At 46.2% G+C, this 20,530-nt stretch overlaps 1 protein-coding gene across 18 annotated transcripts in view; it reads left to right on the top strand.

The window, feature by feature from the left end:
• Window positions 1-20,530, top strand: part of ERC1 (ELKS/RAB6-interacting/CAST family member 1) — a 552,070-nt gene that overhangs the window by 114,497 nt on the left and 417,043 nt on the right. The gene's annotated exons all lie outside the window — the stretch shown is intronic.

The raw sequence follows: 20,530 nt of genomic DNA, 5'->3' as shown, positions 1-20,530 counted from the left end.
TAATCCTTATTCCATCATGAGATATATTTGAGCTATAATGTATCTTAATTAAAATGATCTTTAGATGCTTTTTGAGGAAAAATCCTATTTTATAAAAAAAAAAATCCAATTTTTAATTTTTTTAAAAAAGTGGTGTGACCGTGGGGGAAAGAGGGGGGATTTGTAAAGCTGTTCTAAGGAAGTTACAGGATTGCCACCTCACTTCTGTGCTGCCTTCAGAGCCCAGGTCTGAAGACAGCAGCTGCAGAGCTTCCTGGAGGTGAAGGTGAGTTTGATTTTGCCCTGCTGCTGGGAGCACCCCAGCCAGGGGCTCCTAGCTGCTCGTCCTGGCTGGCTGGGAGGGACAGGATTTGCTCTTCCCCTACATGGCCACTCTTGACGGGAGATGGGACCCAGCTCTGGGTACTTTCCCTGGCTGCAGGAAGCTCTGCAGCTGGGCAGCACCCCTGGAGCTTCCTGTAGCTGGAGGAGATTCCCGGAGGTGGGTCTGATCTCCCCTGTGCTCCTGGGAGTGCCCAACCTAGACCTCACCCACTGTAACTTGAGATCATTGCTCCTTGTTCTGTCATCTGCCACCACTGAGAACAGCCTAGCTCCATCGTCTTTGGAACCCACCTACAGGTAGTTGGTAATTGCTATCAAATTCCCCCTCACTCTTCTCTTCTGCAGACTAAATAAGCCCAGTTCCCTCAACCTCTTCTCATAAATCATGTGCCCCAGCCTCCTAATCATTTTCGTTGCCCTCTGCTGGACTCTCTCCAATTTGACCACATCCTTTCTATAGTGGGCGGCCCAAAACTGGACACAGTACTCCAGATGTGGCCTTACCAGTGCTGAATAGAGTGGAATAATCACTTTCCTCGATCTGCTGGCAGTGCGCCTACTAATGCAGCCCAATATGCTGTTAGCCTTCTTGGCAACAAGGGCACACTGCTGACTCATATCTTGCTCCTTGTCCACTGTAACCCCTAGGTCCTTTTCTGCCGCTTAGCCATTTGGTCCCCAGCCTGTAGCAATGCATGGGATTCTTCGTCCTAAGTGCAGGATTCTGCACTTGTCCTTGTTGAACCTCATCAGATTTCTTTTGGCCCAGTCCTCCAATTTGTCTAGGTCACTGTGGACCCTATCCCTACCGTCCAGCATATCTACCTCTCCCCACAGCTTAGTGTCATCTGCGAACTTGCTGAGAGTGCATCCCATCATCCAGATCATTAATGAAGATGTTGAACAAAACTGGCCCCAGGACCGACCCCTGTGGCACTTTGCTTGATACTGGCTGCCAACTAGACATCGAGCTGTTGATCGTTATCCACAGAGCCCGACGATCTAGCCAGTTTTCGATCTACCTTAAGTCCATTCATCCAATCCATACTTCTTTAACTTGCTGGCAAGAATACTGTGGGAGGTCATATCAAAAGCTTTGTTAAAGTCAAGGTATACCATGTACACCGTTTTCCCTATATCCACAAAGCCAGTTATCTCATCATAGAAGGCAATCAGGTTGGTCAGGCATGACTTGCCCTTGGTGAATCAGTGTTGACTATTTTAATCACCTTCCTCTACTCCAAGTGCTTCCACCTGGATTCGTAGAGAACCTGCTCCATGATTTTTCTGGGTACTGAGGTGAAGCTGACCTGTCTGTAGTTCCTCTTATTCTCCATCTTCCCTTTTAAAAAGATGGGCACTATATTTGCCTTTTTCCAATTGCCATGAGTTTTCAAAGATAATGGCCAATGGCTCTGCAATCACATTAGCCAACTCCCTCAGCACCCTCGGATGCATTGCATCCAGCCCCATGGACTTTTGTATATCCAGCTTTTCTAAATTGTCCTTAACCTGTTCTTTCACCACTGAGGGCTGCTCCACTCCTCCCCATACTGTGGTGTCCAGTGAAGACTGAGGGGAAAAAAAAAAAGCATTGAGTACTTCAACTTTTTCCACATCATCTGTCGCTAGGTTGCTTCCCCATTTCAGTAAGGTCTCACACTTTCCCTGACCACCTCCTGCTTGCTAACATACCTGTAGAAACCCTTCTTGTTACCCTTCACATCCCTTGCTAGCTGCAACTCCAGTTCAGCTTTGGCCTTCCTGTTTACACCCCTGCATGCTCAAAGAATATTTTTATACTTCTCCATAGTCATCTGTCCAAGTTTCCACTTCTGGTAAGCTTCCTTTTTGTGTTTAAGCTCACCAAAGATTTCTCTGTTAGGGCAAGCTGGTTGCCTGCCATATTTGTTGTTCTTTCTGCACATCGGGATGGTTTGTTCCTGCGCCCTCAGTAAAGCTTCTTTAAAATACATCCAGCTCTCCTGGACTCCTTTCCCCTTCATATTAGCCTTCCAGAGGATCCTGCCCATCAGCTCCCTTAGGGAGTCAAAGATCAGACCCACCTCCACCTCCGGAAGCCTCCTCTGGCTGCAGGAAGCTCCAATGCTATTTCCCAGCCCTGGAGCTTCCTAGAGTAGAGGGAATTACCTGGCGGTGGGTCTGATCTCCCCCTGAGAATGGCCGTGTAGGGGAAGAACAAATCCTGTCCCTCCCCAGCCCAGCCGGGACTAGCAGCTACGAGCCTCCTGCTGGGGCGCTCACAGCAGCACAGGGGAGATTGGATTTCACAGAGAAGGACTTATTTCACGGTCCGTGACACGTTTTTCTCAGCTGTGAAATTGGTAGGGCCCTACTAATACATAATTGTCACTTCTAAATACTTATCAATCTTATACTTCTAGAATCCTAAAATTTAAATCTGTTTAGCATACAAAGATTATATGTGATATCACATGTTAATCTTGACATCACACAAGAAATGAATGATAAAATGAACTAGTAGGCTACAATTGCTTAATGGAAAATAGGTCTTGTCAAACAGACCTTATTTCATTTTTTTTTTTTTTTTTTTTTTTTTGAGATTGCAAGTTTGGTTGGTAAAGGTGACTGTATAGATATAATATATCTCGTCTTTTGTAAGGCATTTGACTAGTTTCCACATGACATTCTGAGTAAAAAGTTAATACTGTATGGTACCAATGAAGTACACATTAAATGGGCGAAGGATTGGCTAACTGATAGATCTCAAAAAGTAGTTGTTAATGGGGAATTTTCATTGAATGGGAATGTTTCTAGTGGAGTTCCACAAGGATCTGTTTTAGGCCTGATATTATTTAACACTTTCATCAATGGTCTAGAATAAAATATAACATCATTGCTGATAAAATTTATAAATGGCAAAAAGATTGGGGAGTGGTAAATAGTAAGCATAGGGCAGTTATATAAAGCAAACTGGATCACGTAGTACGCCGGGCCCAATCAAATAGGCATTTTAGTACAACCCAATGCAATGTCATACATCTAGGAAAAAGATTTGCATTTAGTACAAATGCAAATCTCCAAGGTACCTTGGAGAGATGAGTACTCCTAAGCGTTTACTATTATTACTCTTGGATGAATTCTGCACCACTCTGTGGGTGCAGAATTCATATCATCCACAGATTTCTTTACTCCCTGCGGAAAAATGGGGAAGCAAAGAAATCTTTGGGTGAGACTCATCCCTTCCCTGGCAGCCTAGGCGTGTCTGTTCGAGTGCCGGGAGCAGCCAGCAGAGATGTAAATCACCACAGGGGGTAGGGCTGGGCGTGTGTGCGTGGAGACACATTAATCACCACCAGGGGGCGGGGTTGGTTGGGCATGCATGGGCACAAGAGAGACTCTGTCCATCTAGCTCACCCAGAGTGGAGGGATAGGGCTTCTGGTTGTTCAGAGGTAGGTGTGAGGCAGGCTCTGTCCCCTCAGGCAGAAAAGAAATGTAGCAGCCTGCCTACATAGTTGTTAATGTTCCTATTCATTGATGAAGTGAGCTGTAGCTCACGAAAGCTTATGCTCAAATAAATTGGTTAGTCTCTAAGGTGCCATAAGTACTCCTTTTCTTTTTGCAGAAATTAATGTTGTGTATGCAGAATTTCCTCCCTCCCCCGAAATGGGATGCAGAGTTGCTGGCTGCCACTAGGGGCTGCTGCACCAGACAGAGCCCAGCTCACAAATAGAAAACACTGCTGGGGGGAGGGGGAGGGGGAGGGAACTGGCGGGTTCCCAGCAGCTGCAGTTCTTGGCAGGCCCTGAGGGAAGGCGATAGCGGTGCACAGGAAACTCCATGCAAGCCTGGGGCCCAGCATAAGGCTGTTTCTCCTTCTGGATACCAATGTCTGGGCTGGGTCAGAGAGGGTCTGTGGCTGGACTGTGGGGGGGGCCCTGCAGCTGGGTTCTGGGTGCGGGGAGAGGATGCAGGTGCTTGGGCTAGGGGGGCCCCTGCAGCTGGGCTCTGGGGGGGGGGCACAGCTGGCCTATGGGGGGTGTAGGTGACTGTGGTGGAGTGCCACACAGCTGGGCTCTGGAAGAGTGGGGGCAGAGAAATATATATTGTATGTGCTTTGTGGTCAAGTTGAAGTGGGGACCTTAACTTTTGCAAGTCCTGGATCTTCCCTCCACACCCTCCCTACCCCCATTTTAACTATGTTGTATCAATGGATGTTTGGATTTAAAATTCCTATTTTAAAGGGGAAAAACTCCACCATACATAAGTGTGCATTTCAAGCAGTCACTTGTGTGATATGTACAATAAATGTAACCGTGTCTCCAAAGTATGATTACTTTAACACCTGCGCGGCTTAAGTGCAATCTTAATGGCTCTGCTTCAGTGTTAATAGACAATTGAATTGATGTCTTGTAGTCAGCAGCAGAATGACTGGGCTGAGAAGGAGGTCAGGGTGTACATCTGCTTTACAGTGGCCTGTTTCAAATTTCCCAGGCTTTCAAGGCCGCTGCACAATTTGGAACACCAAGTCCAACAGCTGTAGTATTTGAATTGAATGTGTTCTAATGACATATATAGACTATTGGGATGGGGGAGGAGTAAGTGGCTGAAGTCTCTCAACTGCTACCTCTTAACCTGTTCTTAAAATTGAAGATTCTACAAACTCTGCATATATGCACTAAATGCAATTTTAAATAGTCATAATAAATGTATATATAATTATATGTGGAGTTGATAGAACCACCAATAGTTAATGTTGCCTGACAGTTTCCATTACAGGACCCTGTTTTCATTTCCTTATGCCTTTGCCAAACTTTTCCAGAGGTCTGTCTTAAGCTGTTTTTAAGATTTAGCTAAAACAGTTCTGTCATTTTTGAGAATGAGGTTGGAGAAAAATATGTTTTGCTTATGTTACCAAAAAACAAACATCCCCCTTCTGTCTCTTTTTGAGAAGTTCTTGCACCTCCACGATTTGAAGCAGGGATTTGAAATTTGGCAGGAGAGTTGCTCTTGTGTTTAGAGTGAGCCTTTTTCTGTCCTGGTGAAAATGTACTGAAATTTGGCCATATAATTAGCCTCTGAAAACATCTCAGTTCACACAGGGTTAAAAGAGAATTGTCAGAGTGGGGCATCTAAATTCTCCAATTTGGTCTTACTGAGCATGCTTAATCCCCTCACAGCTCCTGTATGCCAACCAGACTGTACATGTTCCATCCCACAGCTTGGGCATGGGGTGGTGCTGAGCAGGATTTCCCTGTAATTACTCCTCCTGATTACTGGAGGCCTCAGGGAGATTCTTCCATGTGCTCTCCTTCTGTTGGCATCTTGTCAGTCAGGAGGAGGAGGAGAAAGCATTTGATCAGAAAGCTGAGAGAAGTTTGTGGTGGGGATGAGGTTTTTTGTTTGTTTTTGGGGTGGATTTTTTTTTTTTTTTTTTTGCGTGAACCGATGGTGGAAAGGGAGGTAGGAGCCAGAGAACTAGGGGATGTGGGGGTTGAGTAGGAGCAGAGGTGGACTAAGATGGGAGATGGGGGGGGAGGAGGTTTGAATAGGAGTTGAAGTGGGATGAGGGGACAGAAGATGGGGTAGTGGTAAGGAGGGCAGGAAGTGGGAGCACATGGGGCTGGTGTCACAGGGGAAAAGCTGTCTGAAACCAATAGAGAAAACTCTCCTCTAAAACAGTGCTCAGGAAATAAATCAGGGATGTGTAATGAATGAGGCAATAGTTTGTAGGATCCCAGTCTTGTTTGTTGCAGAAGTTGGAAGATGTGTGTGGCGAATGAGGTAGGCAATTGCAGAAAGAGAATAGATTGTCTCATGGTTAAGGAAGTTAACTATCACGCTTGAGAACTGGATTCCATCCCTGCCTGTGCCACACAAGTCTTAGGTGATGCTGAGCAAATCACTTAAACCAAAATGTTCTAAATTGACGTTAATTGTATGTTGTTCATTTTTTAGGAACCTTGAGTCATCCAAGGCCAGATTTGCAAAGTAGTGAGTGTTCACAACTGCAACTGACATCCTTTGAAGATGTATTTTGAATATACAAAGTGCTATAAAAATGCTAAATGAAAAAATTAATAATTTTATATTCAGTGCTGGGGTTAGATGTTGTGCATTAAATAAAGGCCACAGAGTGAATGAAATGGATAAAAAGAAATATTGAATAACTGTCACTTCACTGAATGAGGTGTTACTCCTGTGGAAAAAATCCGAGTGAGATAATATAATGAAAGACTCCATCATAACACACATGCACAATAGGGCTGAATTAAGGTTGCCTGGACCACCTAAATTCTGGCATTCCCTAACTTTTCAGTGCTTGACTTTTTCCAACCTTACTGTTTTTAATTAGGTTGGTGTATGTGTTTTTTTTCCTTTATGTAACATATAAAGTGTGCATATTTTGATGGTATCCTTTTCCCTCATCTTTCATATGTTGGTTGTCATCTGAGGTTGTAGGATCTCGGCAGAGCAGGAACAGTCTATGTTTGGAAAGTACCTATCACGTGGTAGATGCTACTGCAATACAAATAACCTTAGTTAGAACTAATATTTTTCATACTGAGCACTGGTACTGCTCCTTATTGAGGACTATTTACATGGCCGGTTATAGTTTAAATTTCAACTGTTTTTGACATTTTCTGGTCAGAAAATATATGGTCAGAATTTGTCAGCCCTTGGATTTTCCAGTGCACACAGGGTACACTTCATCACAATTATATTTTAGACACAGTATTGTTGTTAAACTATATTAATTGCTCATCTTGATAATCAGCCGTAGGAATTAGTTATATTGATGTTTTCCTTCTAAGGAAGTGATGCTTCCTTGTCTACCTACTTGGCAAATTTACATGCCATACACAGCTGTCCAGTGACTACTCTGTCTGAATGTGAAAGTTTACTAGAGATGGACCAAACATCAGAAGAGGAATGTAACTCTTCTCATAATATTCTACTAAATATGTGGTGTGAACCTTTCTTGGCTATTCCACTAATCAGATAGGATTTTGTTTTTTGAAAGTACATTTTGTTCATGATTTACCTTACATGAAAAACTGTCAGACCTTTGAGTCCTAGGTTATTCAGAGAGAAGCCATAGTGAGATCTAGTTTCAAGTGGTTATTAAAAATCCTCTGAGTTGATGCATGATAGATGTCAGGAACCATATGTTGTCTTGAAATAACACGGAACAGAAATTTTGATAATGGGGTCTTCAGTGTAGCAAAACATAGAACAAAATCCACGATGGCTGGAAGTTGAAGCTAGACGTATACAGACGAGAAATAAGATGCATATTTTTAGCAGTGAGGGTAATTAACTGTTGGAACTACTTACCAAGGGTTTCCATCACTGGAAAATTTTAAATCAAGTTTGTTTTTTCTAGGGCTGTCAAGCGATTAAAAACATTAATCACGATTAATCGCACTGTTAAACAATAATAGAATAGCATTTATTTAAATATTTTTGGATGTTTTCTATATTTTCAATATATTGATTTCAATTACAATATAGAATACAAAGTGTATAGTGCTCACTTTATATTTATTTTTGATTACAAATATTTTCAGTGTAAAAAAAAGTGTTTTCAATTCACCTAATACAAGTAGTGTAGTGCAATCTCTTTATCATGAAAGTTGAACTTACAAATGTATAATTAGGTACAAAAAAAAACTGCATTCAAAAATAAAACAGTGTAAAACTTCAGAGCATACAAGTCCACTCAGTCCTACTTCAGCCAATTGCGCAGACAAACAAGTTTGGTTACAATTTGCAGGAGATAATGCTGCCCGCTTCTTGTTTACAATGTCACCTAAAAGTGAGAACTGGCTTTTGCATAGCTCTATTGTAGCCGGTGTCACAAGATATTTACATGCCAGATGCACTAAAGATTCATATGTCCCTTTATACTTCAACCACCATTCCAGAGGACATGCATCCATGTTGATGACAGGTTCTGCTCGATAACTATTCAAAGCAGAGCAGACAGACACACATGTTCATTTTCATTATCTGAGTCAGATGCCACCAGCAGAAGGGTGATTCTCTTTTGGTCTTTTGGGTTCTGTAGTTTCCGCATCTGAATGTTGCTCTTTTAAGACTTCTGAAAGCTCCATACCTCATCCCTCTCAGATTTTAGAACGCACTTCAGATTCTTAAACCTTGGGTCAAGTGCTGTAGCTATCTTTACAAATCACACATTGGTACCTTCTTTGTTTTGTCAAATCTGCAGTGAAAATGTTCTTAAAACGAACATGTGCTGGGTCATCATCCGAGACTGCTATAACATGAAATATATGGCAGAATTCAGATAAAACAGAACAGGAGACATACAATTCTCCCCCCAAGGAGTTCAGTCACAAATTTAATTAATGCATTATTTTTTTAACGAGCATCATCAGCATGGAAGCATGTCCCCTGGAATGGTGGCTGAAGCATGAAGGGGCATGCGAATGTTTAGCACATCTGGCACGTAAATACTTTGCAATGTTGGCTACAAAAGTGCCATGTGAACACCTGTTCTCACTTTCAGGTGACATTGTAAATAAGAAGCAGGCAGCATTATCTCCTGTAAATGTAAACAAACTTGTTCTTCGAGTGATTGCTCATGTGCCTTCCAGAGTAAGTGTGCGTGCTCACCAAGTGCACCAGTGCCAGAAGTTTTTCGCTTAGCAGTACCCGTAGTGGAGCGCCCCAGTGACCCCTGGAGTGGCGCCACCATGGTGTGGTATAAGGGGTGCTGAGCGCTCCCCGGCTCCCAGATCCTTCTTGCCGCTAGTGTCGGTGCATCGGAACTGCTGTGCTCCAGCTCTTCTCTGTAGCCTTTCCTGTTTGGACTGTTTAGTTCTGTATATCGTTAGTACCTGTAGTTTTAAAAGTAAAATAATAATATTAAAGTAGAAGAGCCTCTAATAACTGCTCCTGGCTTGGGGCTTGCCCCGTGCCCCGGGCTTTAAGTTGTGCGTCACTTGTAAACAGTCTATGCCCATAAGTGACCCGCACACTAGTTGCTTATGCTGTTTTGCAGAAACCCAAAATTTGCAGATCGTTTAAGTCCTGAACTAAGAAGCAATGGGATATATGGCTCTGAGCCATATTGATGGAGTAGGCCCTGACCCTGACACTGCTGCGCCGCTCCGAGTCAGCACCGAGCACCGTAACGTTGGTGTGTGGCAACCCAGCGGTGCCTTCCACCAGCCAGCACTGCTCCCCATCCACAGGACACTAAGAAGATGAAGAAGTGACCTTCTCCATCAAGATACCGGGATAAAGCTGGGGGCAAGCTTAGATCTGCGCGGGACAGCTCTTGATCCCCATTGGACTCGCGGTCTCCGACTCATGTAGAGCAGCCCACTCTGAACTGGCCTCTGGACGCCAGTGGCCACATACAGGTACCCTCCACACCGGAGGCCCTGCAGGCAGCTCAAGACGTAATGTCTGTTTCGGTACCAGCTGCACCGACCCCAGCAGCTCCCCAGTCCAGAGGCAAACTGGCGCTCGGACCACTGCAGTCGTCACCTGGTCTGTACCGCTCATGGTCGCGGAAAGGATCCAGATGCTGCTCTTCGCTGAGTGACCACCCCGCTCGCAGCCCACACTGGTCTCCGCCTACCCCCACCCAATTGGCTGACTGGGTGTCGAGCAACAGGGACTTGAGGCACCACTCCGCATCTAGGGAGCGCAGGCCTCAAGGTCAGAGCACGTACCTCCGGGACCGATGGCACCGGAGGTCGCCAACTCCGAGAAGCTGCTGTAGCCCCTTGCGGTTCCAATGTCAATGCCGCTTGCGGTTTTCGTCCCAGTTGAGGTCCTTGGCATGGCACTGCTCCCGCAGCCCCAGGCATAGATTGCTGGCAACCAGCTACAGCAGATCCACCCAACGGCACCATTCGCAGAGCAGCTACTACAGATGGTACTCCCGCTCCTTTACACGGGACTCGTGGTCTCAGGCCTGGCACCGCTACTCATCCCCATCCTTGGATAGCGGTCATTCGTGCATCAACCCAGCCGCCCCTCAGAGCCGGCAGCCAGCGGAACAGATGAATCTGGCGGGGCAGCCTGCTCCAACGGTGCCGCAACACGTGCAATGGCACCAGGCTTCCTGGCCAGCGGCCTAGTACCAGTGGACCCCACAGGCCCCGACGCAGACCCCGCAGGTGGCTCGCTTGGTAGCCAAGGCCTCAGACCATCAGCCTCCCTCTCTCAGCCCCCCAGGAGGGGGTCAGTGGAGTGCCAAGGCCAGCCCACTCCCACCCCTAAGAATAAGGACTCGAGGAGGCTAGACTTGTTTGGTAGGAAGCTTTATTCTTCAAGCTTTCAACTGAGGGTGGCAAACCACCAAGACCTTCTGGGCAGATATGATTTTAACTTATGGAGCTCAGTGCCAACGTTTACATACTCCCTCCAGGAATGTGATAGGAAGGAGTATAAGGCCCTGGTGGAGGAGGGCACCGCGGCTGCCAGAGCAGCCCTTCAGGCAGCGTCGGACACAGTGGACACAGCAGCAAGAACCATGGCCTCTGCAGTGTCCATGAGGAGAACATCATGGCTCCTGCTGTCCGGATTGTCCAGTGAGGCACAGAACTCCTTACAGGACCTGCCGTTTGATGGCAAGGCCCTGTTTGCAGAACAAACGGACCTGAAGATACATGGTCTGAAGGACTCCCACACAACCTTAACGACTCTTGGCCCCTATGTCCTGGCCCCGGCCAGGACCAAATTCAAGCCTCAGCAGGCCCCCAGCCAAGATACCCACTCCTGGCATGAACCTTCTTACAGGAAATCTAGAATCTATAGGAAATGTCCACAGTGGCAGTCTCAGTCCGCCCTCCAGCCTGGCCCCTCTAAGAGCAAGCAGGCGGGTAAGCACCCATTTTGATGGGACGCCCAGGGATGACTTACCAGTCTGCACCAGGAATCCGCCCACCCTACCCTTCTCCAACCGTCTTTACACATTCCTCCCACAGTGGTCTCTGCCGATCTCAGACCGCTGGGTCCTCAATACCATCTCCCAGGGCTATACACTCCAATTTCTGCCTACCCCACCTACCCATCCCTCTTCAGGAACCCCTCTCACGAGAGCCTAGTCGAGGAAGAGGTGAGGTGGCTCCTTCACCGGGGAGCGGTGGAGGTGATGCCTGCGGAGTTCAGGTACAAAAGGTGGTACTCCTGCTATTTCCTTATCCTGAAGGCCAAAGGGGGCCTCAGGTACATGGTAAAAGTCAAGTTCTGCATGGTCTCCCTGGCCTCCATTATTCCCTCCCTGGATCCCAGAGACTGGTATGCTGCCCTCAATCTCCAAGACGCGTACTTCCACATTCACATATTTGGGGGCCACAGGCATTTCCTCTGCTTCACAGTAGGACAGGAACACTACCAGTTCACCGTCCTCCCGTTTGGCCTCTTAGCGGCACCCAGAGTCTTCACAAAGTGTATGTCTTTGGTGGCGGCCTACCTCAGAAGTCGGGGGTGGGTCCAGATCTTCCCCTATCTCAAAGACTGGTTGGTCAAAGGCAGCTCCAGATCGCAGGTACAGGACCATGTAACACTTCTCCTGTCCACAATCACCAGACTGAGGCTGTTGGTAAACAACATAAAATCTACATTAGTACTGGTACAATGAATAGAGCTCATTGGCACAATTCTTGATGCAACATCAGCCAGAGCTCCCCTCCGCTAGACAGTTTCGAAACCTTGAGGGATCTCATCTGGAGATCACGAGGTTTCCTGTGACAACTGCCAGGGCGTGCCTCCAGCTCCTGGGTCACATGGCAGCATGCACATATGTGGTATGCTATGCCAGACTCAGAATGCGACCCCTTCAGCTCTGGCTGGCCTCAGCGTTCTCCCAGTCCAGAGACAGGCTGGACAAAGTCCTCATTGTGCCCAACGCTGTACTAGCCTCCCTCTGTTGGAGGACCACTCCGGAGAACGTGCTCCGAGGGGTCCCATTCAGGAGGTGCTCCCCAACCATAGAATTGGTGTCCGATGCATCAGACTTGGGGTGGGGAGCCCATGTGGGAGACCTCCAGACAGAGGTAAAAGTAAGCTGGTCCAGTCTGGTACGACGTACTGGACTGGCTTCCCCAGGCTGGCGATTTAAAGGGCCCAAGGCTCCCTGCAGTGGCTGGAGCCCTGGGCCCTTTAAATCACCTCCCAAGCACCGCTGCTGGAGACCTGGGGTAGCGGTGGCAGGGCTCCAGCGGTGATTTAAAGGGCCTGGGGCTCCGGCCACTGCCGGGAGCCCCAGGCCCTTTAAATCACGGCCCGAGCCCTGCCGCCGCTACCCCGGGGCTCTGGCAGCTGGGCTTGGACAGCGATTTAAAGGACCCAGGGCTCTGCTGTGGTAGCAGTGGCTGGAGCCCTGGGCCCTTTAAATCACCCCTGAGCCCCGAGGCTCCCAGCTGCCTCTGCAGCTGGAACTCCAGGGGTGATTTAAAGGCCCTGGGGCTGCCAGCCGCAGCCAGGAGCCCCGGGGCCTTTAAATCTTTAAAGTCCCCGCCTCTTCTGGTTGAGGCCATGCCGCCGCTCAGGACTCAGGTGTACAGGTAAGTCCTTTAAGTTACTTTCACCCCTGCCTCCAGACTCAAGGCTTGTGGTCTGTGCAGGAACTAGGCCTGCACATAAATGTCAAAGAGCTCTGAGCAGTCCATCTGGCCTGTGTGGCTTTTCGCTTGTGTGTTGCAGGCAGGGTAATCAAAGTTCTCACGGACAACACAGCCTTGATTCTCTACATCAAGAGGCAAGGTGAAGCCCGCTCCACAGCCCTCTGCCAGGAAGCCCTTCGGCTGTGGGACTTCTGCATTGCTCACAATATCAACTTGGAAGCCCACCACTTACTGGACATCCGGAATTCTCGAGCGAATCCCCTGAGGGGGGACTTCTCCTCCCAGCATGAGTGGTCGCTGCACCCGGGGGTGGCTCACATGATCTTCCAAACGTGGGGCACTCCCCAAGTGGACCTCTTTGTGACCAGGTTTTGTCCCAGGAGGGGCCTGGGCAAGGGCACGATTTCCGACGTCTTCCTTCTGTCTTGGTTGGGCCAGCTGCTATATGCCTTTCCGCCAATTCTGTTGATCAGCAAGATCCTGGGAAAAAAGGCAAACAAGGCTCACATCCTCATGATTGCCCTGGCATGACCCAGACAACACTGGCATGGGACTCTGATGGACCTGTCCGTTGCACGCCCCCTTCTCCCCCCCCGCCCCCCATGCCCACGGCCACTGCCAACTCACCCAGACCTCCTCTCAGGAACAAGGTCACCTCCTCCACCCCAACCTTGCAGCCCTCGACGTCATGGCATGGTTACTCAATGGTTAGACCAAGAGGAAAGGACCTGCTTGGAGGGCGTCTAGCGAGTCCTTCTGGAAAGAAGGAGGCCCTCCACGCATCAGGCCTACCTGGCAAAATGGTCAGGGTTCTCTTGATGGGCTGCTGATCGCAGCATCTCACCGGTGGCTGCTCCACTCCAGCTAATACTGGATTACCCCTTCATCTCAGAGCCCAGGGTCTAGCACCCTTGTCTGACAAAGTGCATCTTGCAGCCATATCGGCCTTTCACCGCCTGTGCAAGGCCACACAGTATTTTTTCATGCCATGACCGGTCAATTCCTTAAGGACTTGAAGCGCTTTTTTCCTTATGTTAGGCCCCTTGTTCCACAGTGGGACCTGAACTTGGTTCTGGCCAGGCTGACAGGGCCTCCATTTGAGCTGCTTGCTACATGCTTCTGGTCCCACCTTTCATGGAAAGTAGCATTTCTTGTGGCAATCATGTATTCTAGGAGGGTCTCGGAGCTCCGGGCCCTGACCCCCATATACGGTGTTTCACAGAGATAAGGTCCAGCTCCGCCCACACCCGTCGTTCCTCCCCAAGGTGTTCTCAGCCTATCACATGAGCCAGGACATTTTCCTTCCCCTACTCTGTCCAGAGCCACACGCATCTAGTGATGAGTGCCATCTTCACATGCTAGATGTGAGACGGGCCCTGGGTTTTTACCTGGAACGGACAAGACCATTCAGAAAGTCTACATAGCTGTTTATTGCCACGGATGAAGGGTCGGCCAGTCTCCACTCAGCGGCTCTTCAGGTGGATTACTTCATGTATCCATACTTGTTACGACCTGGCAGGAGTTCCCCCGCCACCAGTTGTAAGAGCGCACTCAACAAGGGCGCAAGCTTTATTGTTCACCTTTCTTTTCTAGCTCACGTCTCTATACAGGATATTTGTAGAGCTGCAACATGGTCATCGGTGCACATGTTCACCTCACATTATGAGATCGTCTCCCAGACCAGGGAGGATGCCAGGTTTGGCAGGCAGTGCTCCGTCCTGAGTTTTCTGTGAACTCCTACCCACCTCCAACAGGTATAGCTTGGGAATCACCTACTATGGAATGCACATGAGCAATCACTCGAAGAAGAAAAGACAGTTACCTTTTCCGTAACTGGTGTTTCTTTGAGATGTGTTGCTCATGTCCATTCCACATCCTGTCCTCCTTCCCCACTGTCAGAGTTTTCCAGCAAGAAGGAACCGCAGGTGGGGGGGAGCATGCAGCGCCCCTTTTACTGCGCCATGATGGCGCCACTCCAGGGGTCGCTAGGGGCGCTCCCCTATGGGTACTGCTAAGGGAAAAATTTCTGGCACCGATGCACATGATGAGCATGCACACCTACTGTGGAATGGTCATGAACAACACATCTCGAAGAACACCAGTTACGGAAGAGGTAACTGTCTTTTTGTCTGAGGAAAAACATCCAAATATTTAATAAATTTCAATTGGTATTCTGTTTAACGGTGTGATTAATCACTATTAATTTTTTTGAGTTAATCGCGTGAGTTAACTGGGATTAAGCAACAGCCCTATTTTTTTTCTAAAAGATATATGCTCTAGCTCAACCACAATTACTGGACTTGAAGCAGTAATTAATTCTATGGACTCTGTTATGCAGGAGGTCAGACTAGATGAACCCAATAGTCCCATCTATCTGATTTTGCATAAATCATTGTATGGAAAACCTCAGTACAATGTGTGTTCCATTCAGAACACAGTTTTCTTAAATTTATTTTTAGTTTGTGGAGTTACCATTTGTTAGAATATTATTAGGAATTAGTAAAAAGACATTCTGTTTGATTTTAGTAGGTACATATAGTACAATGACACAGTGGGTCACTGAGCTGTAGACTTAGTGCATCAGGAACTACAGCCATTTTACTCAGGAATGAGAGCATCCACAAGGGGGTTTACCATGCTTACTTATGCACAGGGACTTTATAGCTTTACTTGATTTACCGGAACTTTCCTGAGTGTCCCTGTATAAACAAGTCCTTTGAGCCTTGTGAGGCTCTGAGATGTACACATCTCACCTAGCTCTAATCTGTCTGGACTTCAGTAAAGCATCTGACATGGTACCTCATGGGAAATTATTAGAGAAGGTGGACAAGATAGGGATTAATACAGGAATTGTTAGGTGGGTAAGGATGAAATCAAACTGGAACAGGTACAGAGAAGGGGTACCAGAATAAGGGGAGTGGAGAGCCTGTTTTAGGAGAGGAGACTAAGAGAGCTTGGCTTGTGTTTAGCCTTAGCAGCATGAAGGCTAAGAGAGGCTGTGATTGCTCTCTCTAAATACATCACGGGTAAATACCATGGAAGGAAAAGAGCTATTTAAGATAAAGGACAAAGTTGACACAAATAGATATAAACTGGACATGACTAAATTTAGGCTGGAAATTAGAAGAAGGTTTCTATCCCTCAGAGGAGTGAGGGTCTGGAACAGTTTTCCCCTAGGAGTAGTGGGGGCAAACAACCTAACTATCATTTTAAGATGAAGCTTGATAAATTTTATGTACAGGATTATATGATGTGATTACTTTGTTTGAGGAAGTCCCTTCCAGTCCTATGCTCTTCAACCTTAATTTGTCCCCCTCTTGTGCATATCCATTATGATATAGTGTCTAATTACATGATCACATACTGTTTTTTTCCCCACAGGATGTCTCTGCCCCATTCGTTTATCAAGATGGATGGTACTTGGGTATGAGGCATCTGTTCAATATTTCTTTCTGTCTTCATCTCAGTGTGTGGTCCTATGTCTTGTTTACTGGTCACCATCCAACTCTGATCGTATATGAAATTATACATTTACATTGATGTTTTGTGGTGCTTGTCCACTGTAGCGTCTGAGTGCATCACAAATATTTAATGAATTTATCTTCATAATGCCTGTGAAAGATGAGAACATTATCCCCATTTTATAGATGAGGAGACTAAGACAAATACAAAGTGAGTAGCCTGATGGCACACAGTGCAAATGGCAGAGCCAGAATTAAAATTCAAGACTTCCAGTCGTGGACTCATTCCACCAGACTATACTGCCTTACTAGCAGACGTGCTGAGCATTAAGAGCTTCCATTGACTTCATTTTGAGTTGTGAGTGCTCAGCACTTTGCAAGTTAGGCCTCAGGTGTCTCAGACTGGACAACCAGAAAATAAGGAACATGTAATTAGTGGCCACCAACCAAAATTTTGGCTTGTGAGTTGCCCAGTGTCCTATAAAAAATCAGTGGTAGAAGCAGGGTAAGAACAGATTTCTCCTGTGTGGCACTCCTCTCCCTTAATAGTAAATTCCAACTTCCTAGTATTATCAGTGGGGTGTAAACCATGAATCTTCAACACTGCAGGACATACTTCTACCATTTGAGCTACAGGACTTAGCCTTCTCCTGCTGGCTAACATAATTATCCTCTAAAAAGAAAAGGAGTACTTGTGGCACCTTAGAGACTAACAAATTTATTTGAGCATAAGCTTTCGTGAGCTACAGCTCACTTCATCGGATGCATTCCGTGGAAAATACAGTGGGGAGATTTATATACACAGAGAACATGAAACAATGGGTGTTACCATACACACTGTAACGAGAGTGATCACGTAAGGTGAGCTATTACCGCATGGCCCCACAATATGCCAACATTTTTATGGCTGACTTAGAACAACGCTTCCTCAGCTCTCGTCCCCTAATGCCCCTACTCTACTTGCGCTACATTGATGACATCTTCATCATCTGGATCCATGGAAAAGAAGCCCTTGAGGAATTCCACCATGATTTCAACAATTTCCATCCCACCATCAACCTCAGCCTGGACCAGTCCACACAAGAGATCCACTTCCTGGACACTACGGTGCTAATAAGCGATGGTCACATAAACACCACCCTATACCGGAAACCTACTGACCGCTATTCCTACCTACATGCCTCCAGCTTTCATCCAGACCACACCACACAATCCATTGTCTACAGCCAAGCTCTACGATACAACCACATTTGCTCCAACCCCTCAGACAGAGACAAACTCCTAGAAGATCTCTATCAAGCATTCTTACAACTACAATACCCACCTGCTGAAGTGAAGAAACAGATTGACAGAGCCAGAAGAGTACCCAGAAGTCACCTACTACAGGACAGGCCCAACAAAGAAAATAACAGAACGCCACTAGCTGTCACCTTCAGCCCCCAACTAAAACCTCTCCAACGCATCATCGAGGATCTACAACCTATCCTGAAGGACGACCCATCACTCTTACAGATCTTGGGAGACAGGCCAGTCCTTGCTTACAGACAGCCCCCCAATATGAAGCAAATACAACCACACGTCACACAACAGAACCAGTAAGCCAGGAACCTATCCTTGCAACAAAGCCCGTTGCCAACTGTGTCCACGTATCTATTCAGGGGACACCATCATAGGGCCTAATCATATCAGCCACACTATCAGAGGCTCATTCACCTGCACATCTACCAGTGTGATATATGCCATCATGTGCCAGCAGTGCCCCTCTGCCATGTACATTGGTCAAACTGGACAGTGTCTATGTAAAAGAATAAATGGACACAAATCAGACGTCAAGAATTATAACATTCACAAACCAGTCGGAGAACACTTCAATCTCTTTGGTCACTCGATTACAGACCTAAAAGTGGCAATTCTTCAACAAAAAAAACTTCAAAAACAGACTCCAAGGAGAGACTGCTGAAATAGAATTAATTTGCAAACTGGATACAATTAACTTAGGCTTGAATAAAGACTGGGAGTGGATGGGTCATTACACAAAGTAAAACTATTTCCCCATGTTTATCCCCTCCCCCCCCCCCCCGTTCCTCAGACGTTCTTGTCAACTGCTGGAAATGGCCGACCTTGATTATCACTACAAAAGGTCCCCCCCCCGTCCCCCCCTGCTGGTAATAGCTCACCTTACCTTATCACTCTTGTTACAGTGTGTATGGTAATGCCCATTGTTTCATGTTCTCTGTGTATATAAATCTCCCCACTGTATTTTCCACAGAATGCATCCGATGAAGTGAGCTGTAGTTCATGAAAGCTTATGCTCAAACAAATGTGTTAGTCTCTAAGGTGCCATAAGTACTCCTTTTCTTTTTGCGGATACAGACTAACACGGCTGCTGCTCTGAAACCTATAATTATCCTCTGTGAACTATTCGTAGGAAATAGTATGTGATCAGTGTATCAGTGTTCCCTTTTAACAGACAGCATATCCAAGGACAAAGATAGGGCAGACTGTTTCCGTGAGTCAATGTGGCTAAGACCATGGTATTTGGGTTTGATATATTAAAGAGCTGAGTTCTCTTCCCTTAACTATATAACCTCTTAGTGATTGCTTAATAAAGGACGTGAAAGGGTACAGAATTAACAAAAGTCACCAGAAGTGAAGTTTAGAACTTATGCTCTCCTGGTTCCCTATTATTAATTTATTATTTGCCTTTTCTCTGATCTATGGTTTCTTGCCACACCCCTGCGGGGGGAGGGTAGAGATGGTGCTCCTGGCCACTGTGGTGTCTTGGAGCCCAGCCTGTCTGTCTCTGTTGGTCCACTGCTGCAACAGCAGCATCTAGATTGAGTCTCTGCTCCTGGGGGGTCTCAGTGCAGGCAATGCTGTAGCTGGGGCAGGGGAGCAAAATTAAACATTAATACTACACTCCAGAGATGGGAAATGGTGATTTTCAACACCTTATAGCTCAACAAAATCAGAGTGGAATTTTATAGGCTAAGCAAAAGGCTTCTCTATGCTGGTGGGAATTTTTCCTCTGCTAAAGAATGAAGTCCTATTGCAAATAATGTAGGTGTTAGAAATTCTCAAATAAAGGTTGCAAGATTTAAAGATAAAGATTGCTATCGGCATCCCCTCAAAGAAGCTGCTTTTATGGTGCGTTATTTGTTTTCTGCCATTTAGTCATTGTTGTCTTTATTCCAGTTTTTATATTCTTGGGGCAGGGACCATCTTTGCATATTTGGAAAGTACCTAGCACATAGTGGGTACTACTGGAATAAAAATAACATTCTGTACAATACAATTATTTGGCAGAGTCTCTGTATTTGCCCTTGGCTCTTCCAGGTCTCCCTCTTTCATTGAACATCTTGGAAAGATTTTTTTTCTTTTGTAACAAGTTACTGCATTTCCTCATAACAATAATACAGGAAACAGACTCATGTAAGTTGTGTGCCAGAGGCAGTTAGGGAAAATTCAGTTAGGGAGCCGCGATTGGCCAAACCTGCGGACACGGCAGATAAACAAACGGGCCTGGCCCGCCAGGGGCTTTCCCTGAACAAGCGGGGGACCAGAGTTGAGAACCACTGGTCTAGAGATTGAGACATAAATTCCAGATTGCTAAATCTTGCTCTGACACAGGCTCCCATTGTGGTCTTTGTCAAATCAGTTCACCATTCTGCCTCAGTTACCCTATCAGCAATATAAGACCTACCTACCTGACAGAGTTTTAAATAATCTTTGCATATCTTTTGAAAGCACTATATAAATCAGCTTTGCAAATTCTGCTTGCTTGTTTATATGAAGGCAAGGAACCTTTTTGACTAGCAAATAAAATACAATCTTTTTCATTACCATTTTTATGGAAAGGCTGAGTGAATATTACTTTTTGTCTGGGCTGGGAAATGTTCATGACTTTAAGGCTTATACAAGTATTTATTTATTAGGTAAATTACAGTAACAATTTAGATTTGTGTACACTGCAGCACAGTGAACTTTGGGTATGGCATTGTTTTGGTTGCCTACATTTCTCTCGTATTTAATATCATAGTGTGTGACATGAGGGTGATACATACATGTAACATCTAAGGACCTGCTGTTCATTTTTGAAGATGAATACAGAGAAGAGGGACAGATAGATACACTATAACAGATCTGTTTTTTCT

The sequence above is a fragment of the Lepidochelys kempii genome, chromosome 1 (assembly GCF_965140285.1).
Source record: "Lepidochelys kempii isolate rLepKem1 chromosome 1, rLepKem1.hap1, whole genome shotgun sequence".
NCBI classification, from domain to species: Eukaryota; Metazoa; Chordata; order Testudines; family Cheloniidae; genus Lepidochelys; species Lepidochelys kempii.
Note: the sequence above shows the minus strand (reverse complement) of the source record. Positions and strands in the feature narration are given on the sequence as shown.